The sequence below is a fragment of the Triturus cristatus genome, chromosome 6 (genome assembly GCF_964204655.1).
Source record: "Triturus cristatus chromosome 6, aTriCri1.1, whole genome shotgun sequence".
Lineage (NCBI taxonomy): Eukaryota > Metazoa > Chordata > Amphibia > Caudata > Salamandridae > Triturus > Triturus cristatus.
Window position 1 is genome coordinate 647,904,003 of NC_140589.1, and position 17,944 is coordinate 647,921,946.

The following is a 17,944-nucleotide window of genomic DNA, read 5'->3' on the forward strand; positions in this document are numbered from 1 at the left end:
AAATATAATTAATTGAGACCAAAATATAATTAATTTGAGACATAGTGTGATTAACATTTGTATAGAATGTATACTCAAATGTGACGGGATTACTAGTTTTCAATACATCATAGAGTGGATTGGTGGCAATAGCAGATTGAAATGCTTTATGCCATTTGTCAGGTTTGAATTTACATTTAGATATCCTGTCGGAAAAAGGGTCTAGCCAATCATTAAAATCACCAGCAACAATAATATTAGGATTTGTGATGGAGGATAGTTTTAGTTTAAATCTATGCCAAAAATCCAGATCAGACTTAACTGGTCCATAAATATTGAAAAACGTGACCTGTTTGATAAAGATAGTGGCGTTAAGTAATACCCATTTTCCACTCGTATCACATTCATGATTCATAATGATTTGTGACATAAAATGGCAACCCCACCCTTTTAGTTAACAGCAGGAGAAAAAACAATTTGACACACCCACTGATGCTTAATTTTAAGTGTGTCAACATTCTTACAATGAGTTTCCTGTAAAAGAGCAATCTGACAATTAAGTTTTGATAAATGAGAAAGTACTTTTTGACGTTTAACAGAATAACCCAGACCACAAATCTTCCATGAGACAACATTAAACATGATGATGAATATATACAGGGGTACAGGAACAATGATGACGAACTGCAAAACAACAATTGAAACAAGACACCATTTATCAAAAACCGAATAACATGAAGGTACTACCAGAAAAATAACTAAGAAAAATAAATAGACACTCATGAAATTAAAGAAGCAGGCAGTGATAGAAAGAAATAGAGAATAAGAGAATAGTAAAGGAGATAAAGAAACAAAGGAACAGATCAAGGAAATAAAGCCAAATCTCAAATAAAGAGAGAAAAAAATAAGAACCAGGCGTGTCAGCACACAGAATCAAGAACAACAATTGAGGGAGCAAATAAAAATAACATATAGAAATTCAGGCTGTATAAATCATATTAAGGAACAGAATTAAAGAGAATAAAAGGAAAGAAGAAACCCTGTGATGTTATCAATATAGCAGGTTAAGGACATTGTGTATTAGTGTCCTTAGGTAGCTTTGTGATGGTTTACAAAAACAATTTTAGTTCAGTTGGCTCTTCAAACGAGCGAGAGACACCTTTATAAGTAATTTTGAAGAGACAGGGATGAAGTATGCCTTAGCGAATGTTCTGAGATCTCAGTTGAAAACCAAGGAAATATTCTGAGAAATGAAAATGTTATGACCAAACCAAACAAGGCAGCATTTTTTTCTCTGGCAGATTTTAAGACACGCATGAGGTCTGGTAGATTGCAGTTGAAGACAACCTAAGCTATGTGTCCGCTGAATGTTAGGAGGAGCAGAAGCATCCATATAAACTGAGAAGATCAGGTAGAAATTTCTTCAAGAAGGAAAGAAGATCAGGGCCTTCAACATTCTCTGGGAGATCAGAAAGGCAAAGATTATACCTTCTATTGTGTTTTTCAATTCTTCAGTGTGGAGTTTAAGCTTTTTAATTTCTTGTTCCAGCATGGGTATTTTAATATTCATGTCCTGAAGGTGGCCCACGCGCTGTTCCATTTCGAGCATTTTGGTTTCCATAGTGAGCCAGTAGTCTTCAATGTGTTGCAGTTTTTCATTGGTAGCGGTGAGGAATGGTTTAAGAGCCTGTAATTTGTCTAGAATGGTATCCAAAACCATATTAGGAGTAGGCCTGGGCTAAAATTTCGTTCCGTTTGCGGAAATTGCGATAATTTTACATTTTCGCATTCCGCGGAAAGCGCGAAAATGTCAAAATTTCCGCATTCCGCAGCTTGGCGATAATTTGTTTCTTGCTCACGCTGTAAAATAATACATTCTCGCACGCGCGCAATCGCCTTACCTGAATCCCTGCGATCGCCGACAAGTTTTCTTGATCCGGTCACATTATTTTATTGGTCTTGGGCGATTTGTCTTAAATATAAGATTTCAAGTGTGTTTCACAGTTACCATTACCACACGTTATTCCCAGAAAACCTTTAGGGACAGTAACACTATATTGCTATTATTGATGTATTGCCCTATGGTGCCATTTACTTCTAGTTATTGTGTTTGACTCTATTATTTAATCAGCGCGGGATGTATATACATTTGGTGCAACGCGCAATGTGGCTTTTCTAATACATTTGAGTTGTAACCATTTTATTATCAGCTTTCTGCTTACCTTACGTTTTCGACGTGTTAACTATATATCACACGTCAGTGTCATAGAACATAGGAGATGAGGGTGTTTTAAAATTGGATTGATTTACTCATGTTGGTGCTTACAGCTCCGATTTAACTCTTCAAAGATGGCGCTTGCTGCACCAACTAGCACAGTCCTTTCTTTATGGTTCACCACCATTGGTGACGTTGCAAGTGGGCGGTATTTTTTCCCTGATACTTTATTCCAAGATGGTGACCGCGCGCACTTTCTGTGACTTATTTTCGGCGTTACCAGATGCTTGGTGTTTAGACGGATCACTACTATCCGGTAAGATTACCTGATGCACATTGGTGACCTTTCATGTGCCTTTTCGCCTTAGGACTCTTAGGGTGTCCCCTTGTTTTATTATTGATTATTCAACAATATTTTGACATTAGATGAGATTGGCAGTGTCCCCAGTTAATTTTTCTTTTTATGTTTTTACATTTATTGTTTCTTTGCGTTATCATACGCTTGGGATGTCATGAGTGTTTTCTAATTCTGTATCAGTACTATGACCAATATGCATCGTGGAACTGGTAGTTCCTTTCAATCAGGGTTATAATCCATATTTACAGATTTGTCTCAGGATGTTACACGTCCTTGTACGATTTATTCTATGGTTGGTGTCTGTTTGTTTAGACGGTCATTATATATATATAAAAAAATTTATTCAGGTTTCACAACTATTCCACACCAGATTGCGGTGTGCTGTACACCTGTAACATTGTGGATTGGACTCTACCTATTGCAACTACGACTCATACTTATTCTTGGTGAGTGACATTACCAATATAGGCATGCTTATTATCGTTACCATAACTTATGCTATTTAGCGCTATAGTGGGTTTAGATAGTAGTTTGTTAAGTACTCCGTTCACTCGATATGACCCATTCTACTTAACAATTTGAAGTGATTAGTGAGTGCGTATTATTAGAGCCTTTTTGTATTATGTCGCTATTTTCAAAACTCTTGGACTTAGACACTCATTATTCCCATTTAGGTTTCTGTACCAATTGACACCTTATTGTGGTGTTTTCCCGTTAAATTGTTTGGACTGGTTACCATACACCATCATATCAATTCAAGTATTATCTTGGTAAGTGTTCTATTCCTATCAATTTAATAATTTCTTCATTAATAAAAATTGGGGCGCTTATTGGACTTGGCTTTTATGCCTGATATAGTACGTTACATTTCTTTCACATTTTCTTTTGTTTAGCTAATTTCATCACGTTTTTACTAGTATCCATGCATATTACCACTCATTGGACCACGGAGTTGGTCTATTTGAATTGATGCCGACTTGGACTAATGAACTGGATTTGTGGACCATCCGACTATATTGTGAGGTGGGTTTAGTTATATACATTAGTTGTTGACATGAGTATTGTGCTTTAGACATCTATTTATATGCATCTAAGCAGTCATCTATAGACTGTCAGCTTTATTTTATATGATTAGTCTCCTTATCATTATGACGACTAGCATATTATTACTCCCACTTCACACATCTATACCTCAACTTATATTGTCTCTTAAATGTCTTTCAAATTCCTTGATAGTTTTGGGCATATTCGTGGTCATCTTGAATACACTTTCTTCCTTCTAATCCTACTCAGGCTTGGTCACGGCGGTGTTTCTAGTTGATCGGGTCCTTTTCTTCTCTTTTCCTTTTTTCTTGTTCTTTTTCATTAGGATTATGCTTCATCTAATTAGAGAAGCTCTATTTTACTTTTGTATTTTGATACTTGGGTATAAACCATCATCACAAGATAACTCTGTCTTCCATCTTTCTTAATGTTTTGAAATTTGTTTCCTATTTGTTTATATATATATATTCCTTGTCAACAGCCTTGAAAAAGTCATTGTACAAATATAAGTACAGACGAAACACGTGTCGGTGCTTTGGATATTTGACGTTTGTCTGGAAACTGATCCACAATCAATAAAGAAGAATACATTTTTGGAAAAACTTGTCAACTTCTGTATCCTGTTCGGTTATTTCAATTTGTGAATCGTCCAGAGACTATAACAACTTGTACATTCAGTTCAAAGAATTGGTCTTTAGACTTATTTGATAGACTCTTAGCTTTATTTTATATGAAGGGTGTGCTTCAAAGCTGATTCTTTTCTTAACAATTGTTCGGACTAGTCGATCTATCGACTTGCCAACAGCACTTTTGAGTAGTAAGTGCCATAGCTTTATTAGCACCCCGCAATATTAATACTGTATTGCCTACATTAATATCAAACTGCTTTACTGTTCTTATTAACTTGGTTCTATTGATGTGCGGTTCTTCACCCATTTTGGGGAACACTACTACCTCAATTATACTTACATATAAAAATTGCCTTTTTCCGCATTATAGAGGGTGAATTCCAGCACAAATGTACTGACCTTTCTTTCACCAGTGACCTATTATATGGGCAGGCTCCCTAATTCTAAAAAGCTCTCTCATCAACCAATGCACGCTATTAAGATGGCCAGAAACCCTCTCAATCTTACTAAAGCATTGTGCTCTAGTACTAAACCTAAAACAGTCAAAAATGATCCTCTATCTCTGATCCAGTCATCTCCTAATTAGGGGTGGACGGAATTTGCGAAATCCACTTTAGCAAATTATCGCGAAAATGTTAAAAATTATCGCAAACACGCGGAAATATCGTGAAGATTTTTTCCCGCATGTTCGCGAGATTTTCTGCATGGTTGCGGCTCGCCAACTTACCAATGTGGTTGCTCGCGGGCGCGGCCATCTTGTTTTCAGTTGTCTCGCGGTGCATGATCGCGAGAAGAAAGACGTGATCGCGAGACAGCGCAAATGGCTAAAAACAATACAACATCTCATGGAGAATTGTTTATATGTAGCAGGGACTCGTCTACGTATCAGATTATGGAGCAGAGAGGTTGTGATAATTCCCATGCGAGGAAACAGGAATTTGAATTGTGAGAACTTTCCACAGCATATGTAATCACATCCTAATTGTTAGAAATGGGGGTCTCTAGTTGGCAGAGATAGGTACCTTTGTCCAAATAGGAACCCTTGCTTCTAGTTAGAGTAAAGGGGATACACTCCTAAAATAACCGCTGCTCATCCCCTTGGTAGCTTGGCACGAGCAGACAGGCTTATCTCAGAGGCAGTGTGTAAAGCAATTGTGAACACATACAGTAATACAATGAAAACACTACAAATGGACACCACACCAGTTTAGGAAAATATGTAATCTTTGTCTAAACCAAACAAGACCAAAACGAAAAATATCCACAATATAGTAATAAAAATATGACTTCCAAATAGTAGAAATAGTTCAGTTCAAAGCAAATTGCAGATGCAACACTTTTCACACAAAGTACCTTGGATGCGTCATGCATACAAACAAAAACGGTTGCAGGGAAGGTGAGGCATCGGGTTCCTTACACTCAGGGAAGGGAAGGCGTCGGTTTCTTTCCCGGTTGAGGTGATGCGATGGTTCCTTACTGCTGTGCAAGGGAGGTGATGCATCGGTTTCTTACTGCTGGGGAGGTGATGCATCGGTTTCTTACTGTGTCCCCCAACGATGTGACAGACTTGGCACCTCGATGCGATGCGACAATCCAGGACAAAGCATGGGTTCTTGCAGCCACACAGCAGGCCTTGTGTGGGAATTGGTACAGTGATCTCGGACTTCAGAGATCAGTGCACTCAATGCGCAGTGTGGCGATTTCTCGAGCCGAGGGCAGGCGTTGCGACTATTTCTTTGGCAATGCATCGGAAACAGGTGCGGATGCATTGCGCTTCTCGAAGTTGCATTACTTTTTCAGCTCCTAGCGGCCAACAGCCTCCAGAGGTCCAAACAACAGCAGGCACCTCTTAGCAGGCTAGTACTCCCAGCAAGGAAGTTCATGGGAGCTGGTGGTGAAGTCTTTGTGTCCCTGTGTCCCTGAGACTTCTTCAAGCTCCTGGATAGCTTCCTCAAGCAGGGGACAAAACAAACAGCAAAGTCCTTTTCCCTTTCCTTGGCAGAAAGTAGCCACTGCAGGCCAACCCCAGAAAGAAAACAGCACAGGGGAAGTATTCCTCCTCAGCTTCTCCGGCTCTTCTCCTTGGCAAAGATTCCTCTTGATGCCCAGAAGTGGTCTCTGAAATCTTTTCTGTCCTTGAGAATTCCAATAGGAGGCAAGCTCTATTTCAAGCTCTTGGAGAAAACTCTAACAGCAGGATGACGAAAGTACAGTCCAGTCCTTTCCCTACCCAAGACAGAAGCAACCACTGCATGTCAACCCCAACAGCATGCAGCATAGGGGCAGTACTGCTCCTCCAGCTTTTCCCGTCCTTCTACCTTGCAGGTTCCTTAGTTCAGCAGTGATCAAAAGTCTGGACCCTCTTTTGATACAGTAAATCTCTTTATTCTCTCCTGGCCTTGGGATCTGAGCCCAGACCAAACCAGTTCTGTGGGGCACTTTGCAAGTGCACAACAACCTTCATTGTCAGTGTGAGCCCTGGCTCCAGACACACCACGGGGGCGGAGGCATCATTGTGGAAGGCAGGCACAGCCCTATTCAGGTGCAGGTGCTACTCCTCCCACCACTCTAAATGTAGAACAGGCATATTCAGCCTAGCTCTGACTCATCCAGACTCTCTGGAGCCACTGCACATTCCCAGCCCCTGTCACTCCAAATCAAGACAGTCAATACACAACCCAGCAGAGGCACACTGGATGGCTAAGCAAGAAGATACCTGCTTTCTAAAAGTGGTATTTTCAAACACGGAATGTAAAACTCACCCTCACTAAAAGATGCATTTTAATATTATGAATTCAGGCATACTAAACTTTATTTTCCAACTGGTTCCCAGGGGCAGTTATGCTTATGAGATGTTATAAGCAAACTCCCCATTCTATCCTGTGGGAACAGTTAGCCTTACATTAGTGAAAAACGAAATTGGCAGTATTTCATTATCAGGACATGCCAGACACATCAGGGAATGTCCTACCTTTCACATACACTGCACCCTGCCCACAAGGGTACTTTGGGCCTACCTTAGGGGTGACTAGCATGTAGGAAAGGGGAAGCCTAGGGCCTGGCAAGTGGGTGCACTTGCCAGGTCGACAAGGCAGTACTAGACTGCACTCAGGCTATGCAATGGCAGGCCTGAGCTACATTTACAGGCTGCTTATGTGGGTGGCACAATCAGTGCTTCATCCCCACTAGCAGCATTTGATTTACAGGCCCTGGTACAGGCAAAGTGCACTGTACTAGGGACTGACTAGTAAATCAAATATGCCAATCATGGAATCACCAATAGATAACAACAATTTACAAAAGAGCATATGCACTTTAGCACTGATCAGCAGTGGTAAAGTGCCCAGAGTCATAAAACCAACAAAAAATAGGCCAGGAACAGAAGGCCAAAAAGTAAAATTCTAGGGATAACCCCACAGCCCACGCCAGGTCTTACACACATCTATTCAGGCACCAACACATAAAGAGCACATGCACCAATATCACAATGCCACAATGTCACTAGGCTCAATAACAGTGCATCATAATAATTGAACTAGGAAGACTAGGCTCGAAGCAGGCTAGAGATGAAGCACCATAATGTACAATTCACCAAGCCAGCAGGAATTATATTGGTACAGGGTTTCCAGTATAAGAGCATAAATGTCCAGAGATGTAGAAATATTGGTGAGTGAAATAACAGCAAGCTCACCCAAGTATTGCGGACATTACTGGAGTGTAGGAGATTGAGATGAGTGGCGCGCTGACAAAATGACGGGCGTTCGTGTGCAAAGAGAAATCTTCATCGCGGTTACAGCAGAGAAAGGATGAGACATTAGATGCTCCCGTTGGCTCGCAGAAATGCCGCACCATCAAACAGCATGAGACCAGCATAGTGAGTGCTGGGCATGGTATCAAAGTGGCTGAAAAATAATTCAAAAGCTCCGTGAGTAAGCGGAGCTTACAGGTGTGTCGCAATCTTGTCTCAGTGCGTAAGCCACGCCCGACCAGAAAATCCTTTGACAGTATGAAGGGGGACATGGGTTCTGAAAAAGTTCTCTGAGGAACCGTAGCGACGTGCTGCTAGAACTTCAATAATGTGGTCCTGAATAAGTTGTGTCCTGCACCCTCTAAGGATGGGTTTTAACAGTGTAGAATAAATAAACTACAGACACAGTTGGTATATCCTGTACTGCACAATTACCTTACTCGTTCTGTTTGTGAAACAAAAGCCAAGGTTCTGACATTGAGACTGGTTATGGTAATAACATATTGTGCATCTGAACTAAAACTGATTCATAATAACAGTTATTCCCTTAAATCTACTAATATAAAGTGAGGGGATAACCTTTATTCTGCAGGCAGAGATCTATGTCTGTTTTGCAATGCATGCTGCACAAGAAGCTATTGAATTGTCTTATTGGGGCTTTCTCTATGAGGTAATGAAATATATAGATATAACAACTTCATTTATTATGTGTCATTGAACATTAACTGAGATTATTATTCATGGGACAATGGCAGTTGAAACTGAAATCAAGAGAGGAACATATGGGAGCCCACTATCTGTTTATTGAGCCGTTAATCGTAGTCCAAGAAAAAGAGAATATCAAAAGCTGCTTGTTGGAAAGCTTGCTATAAATAAAATGATCTACCACCCCTTCTCTTATTTGTGGGGAGTGGGCACTACCAGACCAGCATCCCTGCCAAGTACCACACATCAAATGTTAAACTAACGCAATGCAATGCTGGTGAACGCAACATCGCATTATTATGCTTAGGCATGTATATTAAGCCTGAGTCACTGCAGGCGTCTGACTCTGTGGGGTGTATTTAACAAGCATCCAGCACTCTTGCTGTACAATGCTACCTGAGCAACTATGACCTGGTGGTGTTTGGACGCCCTGGGCCCCAGCTACGTTTAATATGCACATGTGGGGCCCGATTCACAGAACTAACTTACGACAAAATCCTAAACTTACTATTTCTTGGTATTCACAGAAGGCATTTAGTAGTCTTAAATTAGGATATTGTCTTAAACTACGATTTTGTCCTAACTTAGGATTTTGTCTTAAATTAGGATTTTGTCTTAAATTAAACTTAAGTTTAACTTAAGTTTGTCTCAAGTTTAATTTAAGACAAAATCCTAATTTAAGACAAAATCCTAATTTAGGACAAAATCCTAATTTAACACAAAATCCTAATTTAAGGCAAAACCCTAATTTAAGACTACTTAAAGCCTTCTGTGAATACCAAATGTGGTAAGTTTAGGATTTTGTCGTAAGTTAGTTCTGTGAATCGGCCCCGTGGTCATGTGCATTCAGCTTCACACACGAAAAGAAGTAGAGAACAACAGGCTTCGGACACACCTTGTCCAGCCTAGTTGCCTGTGATGTAGCGTTTAAAAAGGAGCACTCCATCAAAGGAGGCATATTATGGAAAACTGAATGCCCCCAGTACCGAGAGTCCTGTCAGCTCTGTGCCTCAGGCTGAAGCTCAATCTCACACTGAGTTGAAGTCACAGGGTGAGCAAAGTTGATTTGCTGAGCGGAAAAACATCGGGACAGAATTGTTTCCCTAATGAAACAGCCTGCCAATCAGCTGCTAGTTTCAAACCTTGTCCTGTGAGAGCAGCAATATAAAAACTAGGGGTGGGCGGAATTTGCGAAAGTGACTTTCGCAAATTATCGCGAAAATGTTAAAAATCTCCACAAACACGCGGAAATATCACGAAGATGCAGAAGTTTTTTTCCCGCCCGTTCGCAATATTTTCTGCGTGGTCGCGGCTCGCCAACTTACCCATGCGGTTGCTCGCGGGCGCGGCCATCTTGTTTTCACTCTTCTCGCGGTACATGATCGCGAGAAGAAAGACGTGATCGCGCGACCAATGACATTACTGCGGGCGCGAACTGTCGCGAGACAGCGCAAATGGCTACCAACAATCCAACATCTCGTGGAGAACGCGACCGGATCGGGAAAACTTGTCGGCGAACGAGGGGATTCAGGTAAGGCGCGCGAGAATGTATTATTTTACAGCGCGAGCAAGAAACAAATTATCGCTAAGCTGCGGAATGCGGAAATTTTGAAATTTTCACGCTCTCCGCGGAACGCGACAATGTCAAATTATCGCAATTTCCGCGAGCGGAACGGAAATTTTGCCCAGGCCTAATAAAAACCAAGGTTTTCATAAAAAGGTAAAATATATTTAAATGGCGCTGTCATTTATTTAGAAGTTTGAAACAGTCTTTAGCATTATTTGGCACATCCAGGTGGTGTTTTGCACCTGGAGTATGACAGAAAATCCGAACATATTATAAATGCATTAAAGGTTTGCTTTTGGACATGACAATGCTAAAAGTGTAAAGGTTTCTTTAAACGTCAAGTTTACAGTGTATATATTGTTTCTCAGAAAGCAAAGTGGTCATCCCTGAGTGTCTGCAAAACTTCATCTCAATGTCCCTGTGCTTCAGAGAGAGTACCTTCAATTCCTGTCACCTGCATTAGAGCTGCCGCTATTGTATTCTGTTTGATATTTAATGACACCATATCCATTTTTCGTGCGGTGGATTGGTACTTTAATCCTCATGCCAATTCCCCTTGCGACAGTTCTCCTGTCCGGCTTGCCCACAGTCCTCTACCCTCTGCTGGTAGAGGACTTGCTGCTCGTAGACAACCAGCAGAGGGTAGAGGACTCTGCTGGTTGTCTGCTTGTTTCTTGCTCTGTTTTGCCTTTTTGTGCTAGGTTTTCTGTTCTCCGTTTTGTCTTTAATGCTTTTTTCTTGCCCTCTGTTTTGTCCTCTTCTAATCTTTTGTGCCTTTTTGCTCATTATCCTGTCTGTTTTGCATTTTCTGCTTGTTTTTCTGCACTCTGCTTTGCCCTCTTCTGCTCTATTTTGCATTTCTGCCCATTTTCTGCCGTCTGGTTTGCTTTTTTCTGCTCGTTTCTTCCCTCTTCCTGCCATTTCCCTCCACCCTCTTCCTCCCAGCACCCTGCCCTACCTCAAGGACCTACTTATTGGAGGCCGCAGCACGACCTCATTGAACAGATCCTCTTGCCAACCCCCGTGACAGTTCTCCTGTCCAGCTTGCCCAGATTCCGCTTCCATTTGCTGCCTGTCTACCTGCTGCCCTCTATTTGTGCCTCCTCTGCTCGTTTCTTGCTCTGTTTTTACCTTTTCTGCTCATTTTCTGCTCTCTGGTTTACCTTTTCCTGCTTGTTTCTTCCCTCATCTGCCATTTCCTCAAGACCTGGCTTTTTCGACAAAGACCTCACAGCCTAGCGCCCCGATACCCCCAGGGGTGATAGTTAGGCCTGGGCATAATTCGCAGAGCTCCGCAAAGTAACAAAAACTCTGCAGTGTCCTGTAAGCGGTGGAGTGTGGCGTGAACATCTGTTCAAGCTGATCTTCCTACCACTCGGGTAGAAATTCTACCCTATGGGCAGCTGACGCTCGAGAACTTAACATTTTCGAGCTCGAGCACGGAAAAAACTCAGCTGAGCTACGCTCCGTGGAGTTTTCTGCACTCTGCCATCTCCGCAGCAGGTGAAGTGCATTCAACTCTGAAAACTCTGCAAATAGAGTGAAGTTTACTGCCCAGGCCAAGTGACAGTGCTGCACTCTGCAAATGCTGATTGAGTGGTGAACAAACTGCTCCTGGAGAAGGGCTTGGACATTAGCCTGGCCACTCTGCATAGGTATGTTTTGTAACTGATGAAAGTACTGTCGTGGTATGTAGACCGGGAGCCAGGGATGTAGTTAAGTAGATTTATTGGTTCAGGTAAGTTGGTACAGGGTGCCCCACCGGGAGCAGCATCCTGCTGCTCAGCCCCTTTCAATTTAACTGATCACTCATTCAAAGCATGCACACACTCCCAACATTCCATGACATCATACTCATGCAGGCTGAGCAACCAGGACTAATAAACATAGGATACAACAGTATGTTCCCTATATTCGGGGAATTCTGGACATAGCCAGCCAAGTACAGCTCTTCACTTTCAGCCACAAGGCAGGTGAATGGGAGAAGACTGATGTGGGGGGGAAGACTCTTTGTTTACACCAGATTCGCCTTTCCCAAGAATGGCTTCACCATCAAGAACCGGTTAAGCAGGGAAAACTGCACCAAACCCATTACGAAAGATCTGGACTTTCATTTACAAGATCCGTTCTTACTGCACAAAAATGAGAGATTGAATATATATGTGTGTGTGAGTATATAGTCTGGGAATCCCTTACACCGCAGAAACACCGACCGAGGGGGAGTGAGGACTACAGCCCCCAGACTGCCCAGCCACCGTTTGCGTCACTTCAGCACCCAGAGGTGATTAAACTCTTCCAAGTTAGCACCTGAAACTGGGCTGGGTCTCCCCTAACATCTTTACAAGGGATACTCCCTGGTGGTGGTGAGTGTTGGACCATGGACATTTTGTGGGCTTTTCTGCAGATTTTATATGTAGTTGTTTGATTGCCTTACATCTGGCCCCTGGCCCTTGGTCACATAAACTCTGGAAGTGGTGAGCTGTTTAAATCATGAGGGAGAGAAAGGCATAATCCACCAATGTGACTGATAAAAGACTTAGAGCCAGCACAACAATACTGTACTTTCTCAACCAGGCAGTCGGAGCACACTCGGTCGAAATATCATCAGCAAAGGTTGAACTGGCCGCGAACAAACAAGCCATCACTCTGTCCAGAGATGCCCATGGCGAGGGGGCAGTTATTCCAGCTACTGCCCCTCTTGATTCTTTACCTAATCCGCCCCCTATCCACCAACAACCACCCCCTAATTTCACACCCAAAGCGGCATAGTCTGAGAGTCACAAACATCTTGTCAATAAGGAAACTCTTGATATTCAGAGGCTAGGAGCCAGGAGCCAGGTGCAAAACTAGAAACACACAGCAGTTACCCCCAATAAACAAAGCAGGAAGTCCAAAAACAGCACAAGAAAAGCCCTAACGAAGCCTCTAACTGACAATATCATCAATAATTTCACCGCCCCCAGGTTTAATAAGGCTGAGAGCAATTGTTTAGAGTTGTTTCGTAGCTTGGAACTCAAGATCCTTACAGCCCTTCATGTCTTTGGAACACGGCTTACTGTCCTGGAGTCACTAGTTGGAAAGTTACAAGGATCTGTGGACACCATACAAACATTTATAGAGAAAGTACCCTGCATTCAGCCTTTAAATCTAGTACCCTTACTACCGTAATTGACACTGACACTGTCAAATGCCTTACCAAGGGTCCCCAAATTGCTCTGAGTTTCCCCTGCCCCAGGCAGCTAAAATGGTCCTAGTGCCCTTAAATGAGGTTCCCTGCCCCCCACAAACAATAATGACAGCTAAAGTCACAGGTGGCTCCGCTCACCTGATGGTCCCTCCTCCTGCCCATTCAATTAGTACTAACGACTTCCACGATCCCACAGCAGTAGTTTACCACTTGCCAAGAAAGGCCCCCCTGCAGACCATTCCCCCACTAATGTTATTGAGCTGTCCCAAGCTGCCACCCCATATGTGCTCATAATGGTGGACGACCCCCCCCCCAAGGAAGGAGATCCAGGAAAACCACTAATTTTTTAAGAATAAAGTAGTTCACTGGTTGGCGTCTAGGGCTAATTCACGCCAGCCACTATCCCAGTCTTTATCTGATGAGATTATTATGGTTTGCAGAGTACGCTGGACTGGTTCTCCCAGAAGATGTTTACATGCAATTGCATAATAGTTAATTTCAGTACCACAGCGTGGGTAGGACGCATCCTCCACACTCTTGGGCTTACAGGTACCACTAAGGACCGAATCTCAGTGCTTCCACTAGGATTTTTGTATCCCCCCACATTGTAAGGCCATTGGTAAGGGGAGGTCTTCATTTCAGCCAGCTTAGGTCAGAAGATGGACTATTCATCACTTAAGACATAGTAAAACCACAAGTATATCACTCAGCAATCATTCTGAACCTCAGTGTCAGCTGAAAGATCTTGATTGACTGTTGAGGAGGACATGGTAATGGCTATGGTGCCCAACAGAATAGCGGACCTAAAGGTTCTTAGCTGGAACATTGCTGGGGTTCAGAGCAAACTAACCAATGCTGGCTGGATTCGAATGTTAGCTATCTTTGATGTTGTATGTCTATAGGAGACGTGGGATGTCAAGGGATGCCTACACCTGGACGGCTTTGCCTCATATACTGAACCAGCCATTCCGACGCCTAGTTGGCGCACCAGAGGAGGCCTTGTGACACTAGTTAACCTGGGTCTTAATTGTAAAGTTGATCTCATTAAGTCCAACTCAAATGATGTTCTTGGCACCCTCCTGACCTTTAGAAATAAATGCAGATGGATTGTCATAAATGTTTCTAATGCAGCTATATCTAGGAATGAAACAGAGTCCGTTTCCAGTTTAAAAGTCTTTGTAGATTATTTTTTTCACTTAGCTTAGAATCTCTACTTACTGTGATTATGTTATTGGGGGATTTTAATTTGCACTCTTGTTTTTCCTGTCAAGATAATGATGCATCGGAGTAAGAGAACCCATCTACCCACCAGGTGCACCTGAAGCACACACAGCAAGGTGATACTGTTAATAGTCTAAATGCTGAGTCTAATTTGGTCAACTTAATAGATTCTAGACAAGAGGGGTCAGTTGAAAGGATACCCACGTTTAAGGGGAGAAATCATAACACAATTATAAATTACATTTTTGTGTCTTTTTGTCTGTCCTTAGCTCTTGTAGATTTCAAGGTTATGTGGGATAATCTAAGCGACCATAACACCTTGACGGCCACCTTTTTGTGGGATAAAAAACCCATTGACATGGCCCATTTTTGTGATGAGCCAGTACTATCCATTGACAACAGGCCGGAGGGTGCGTGGGCTTCAATTGCTCCTTTGGAGTTCATTTCCAACGTGGTTACTGTTGTAACTGGCCTTTTTTGCAGGGTTATCCCCAATATTTTTGCCTTCCCTTTTTTATGACCTGTTTTTGTTAGTTTAATGACTCAGGACACTTTACCACTGTTGTTCAGTGTTAAAGTTCATGAGCTCTCTCTTGTCAACTTAGTAAGATTGGTCTATACTCGTTTGGCATATTTAATATACCTGTAAGTCACTTGTACAGTGGTATCCCTATACACAGGGCCTGTAAATTAAATGCTACTAGTGAGCTTGCAGTGCTGCTTGCGCCACCCACTGAAGTAGCCTTTCAAAACTGTCTCAGGCCTCATCGGCTGCAGGTCCTGCGCGTGCTGTTTACTTCTGCTGTGATGTGGCACTTAAAGTGGTTGCCACGTCTAAAACTCCCCTTTTACAACATATAAGTCACCCCTAAGGTAGGCCCTAGCTAGCCCTAAGGGCAGGGAGTTGTGTAGGTGAATGGTAGGACATGTGGCTTAGCTGTTTGCCATGTCCTGGTAGTGACAAACAGACTATTTGGTTTCTTACTGGTGTGAGGCTGCCCTCTCCTCATAAGTTGACATTGGGGATTTCCTGATATATGCTTCCGTGGTCATTTCTGATATGAAAGGTGTAGTGTGGCCATGATTTGTATGTTTGGAATAGTAGTAATAGATCCTGCTTATTTGTGAAAGCAGATTTGTTATTACTATTTTAGGAATGCCACTTTTAGAAGTGGGCATTTCTGTATGCTTATGACTCTTTGTGCCCTGCTTGGTTGTGTATTCACCATCTGGTTTAGACTGACAGGAGAAGGGGATGTGCCTTCACTATAGACAGTCACAAGGAGGGTTAAGGTGTGTTCTGCCTTTCGTGGGTGACTCAGCGCTGGGATGAATAGACCTTGGTTGCATATAGAGTGGTGGGAGGAATTTCACTTGCACCTGAATAGGCCTGGTCTGCATTTAGTGTGGTGGGAGGAGTTGCACCTGCACATGTATAGGAGTGTGCCTGACTTTCACAGTGCCGTCTCTGCTCCCCTATAGTGTGTCTGGAGCCAGGGTTTGGGATTGAATGAGGGTGTTGTGCACTTCTGAAAGTTGTTTGAAGTGCCACCAGAACAAAGACTTTTGAACTATAAGTACAGGGGATGTGATCCCATGATTTGAGACACTGTGTGAACTTGTAACTAGCTGCTGCTGAGCCTATGGTCTGCCCCAGATGAGAGACTTTTATGCTTCCAGGATAAACCGCCACTTGAGCTCTGCCTGGCTGTGCTGACCTGCTGGAAGTACTGCCTCTTCACTTGCAAGGACCGTGTGTGCTGACCTCTTGCCTGCTTCTTGCCTGGGTGCTCCAGTGATCTCCCAGGGCCTGGTAGCCTGCCTTGTGGTACATTGAAAACCCAGTGGATGGTGGGCGATTTTCCCTGGTGGGAAGACTAACCAGTGGGTGAGAGCTTTATTTCTCCTTTTCCTAAGCAGGGGATGAGCACTATATCACCTGAAAGATCTTTGAGGCTAAATAATTGTCGGGGGCTTTAGTCTCTTAGAAGTCGGGTGGAATGGTTCCTGCTTTTCAAGAAACCAGCCCACCACGGTGGGCCCAAGTTCTGTGCTAAGCCTGAGGGAACAGTCAAGAAAGCAGAGGTTACAAGCCTCATGGACAAGCCTGGGTGTGGGCATGGCCAGGCAGGACCGTGTTCCCGAAAGCAAGCGGAGGAGCTCCGCTGGTGTCCTGTGACCGCTCTCCACAACCGGCAGCAACAAAGGATAGAGGGGAGACGACGAGAGGAAGGAATCCTCGCAGCTCCAGTGTCTTGCATCAGGAGGCTGTAGGCTGTCACACTGACCTCCGTTCACTTTGGGTGAGTTGGGCCCCATGGGAGTGATTGAACCACACCGTGTGGCCTTCGCAGGCGGTCCTTGTCTGGCCCGTATCCAGTCACTGCAAGCTGCCCGAGTGGGCCTGGAGGGCTCCAGCCACGCTATAATTGAGGGGCACTCGATGCCCAGGAACTTGTTGTAGGCCTTACGGGAGGAATCCTTAATGGAGGCCCCGCTCCAGTGTGTAACACCAGGGAAATACCTTGCAGCCCATACGAGAAGTGCCATGACTGCCTAGCAAAGTACAATGTTGTGATTTGGGCACCCGGATTATCTGGTGACTCCCACTGGCCTAACCTTCTTGCATTCCCAGGCCCTAAGATTACGTTGTGGGCCTTATTCTGGTCAAATTAGCACGTGTTATGTCCAGGAACTGCAGATTATGCATAAGACAGTTGTTTGTATAATGTTTTGGTGTAGCTGACATGTGCAACTTCTCAGTATTTAACTAGTGCACTAACTGTTATGTTTAGGACAATTGCCCTATGGCAAAGTGATTTATGATTTGTGCAACGTCTAGACGCTACATGTGATGTAGGGACCACTGCATGGTGGCAAGGTGATTTATATGATAGCGGTCTAATGGGTTTTGCCTATACTAAAAGTGTTTTATGATCTATCTGATATTATGACAATTGCCTAGTGAGTGGCAAAATGAATTATATGGATATAGTCTAATGTGTTCTATGTACAATACAAAGGATATGTTATAGAACCTTGAGTGTAATCTCTTTTTGGTGGTGGGCCTAGTGTGTCATTGGTGTGTGTTTGGGTGCTCAAAAGCTTCACACATTGCCACTGGGATAAGTCTGACTGCTCTGCCAAGCTACTAAGGGGATGAGCAAGGGTTATCTTGGGTGTGTAACTCCCTTACCCTGACTAGAGTGGTGGTTTCTTCCTGGATTAGGTGCATACCCAAGCCAACCAAAAACCCCATTTCTAACAGTTAATTCTTGCTGAACTGAGTTT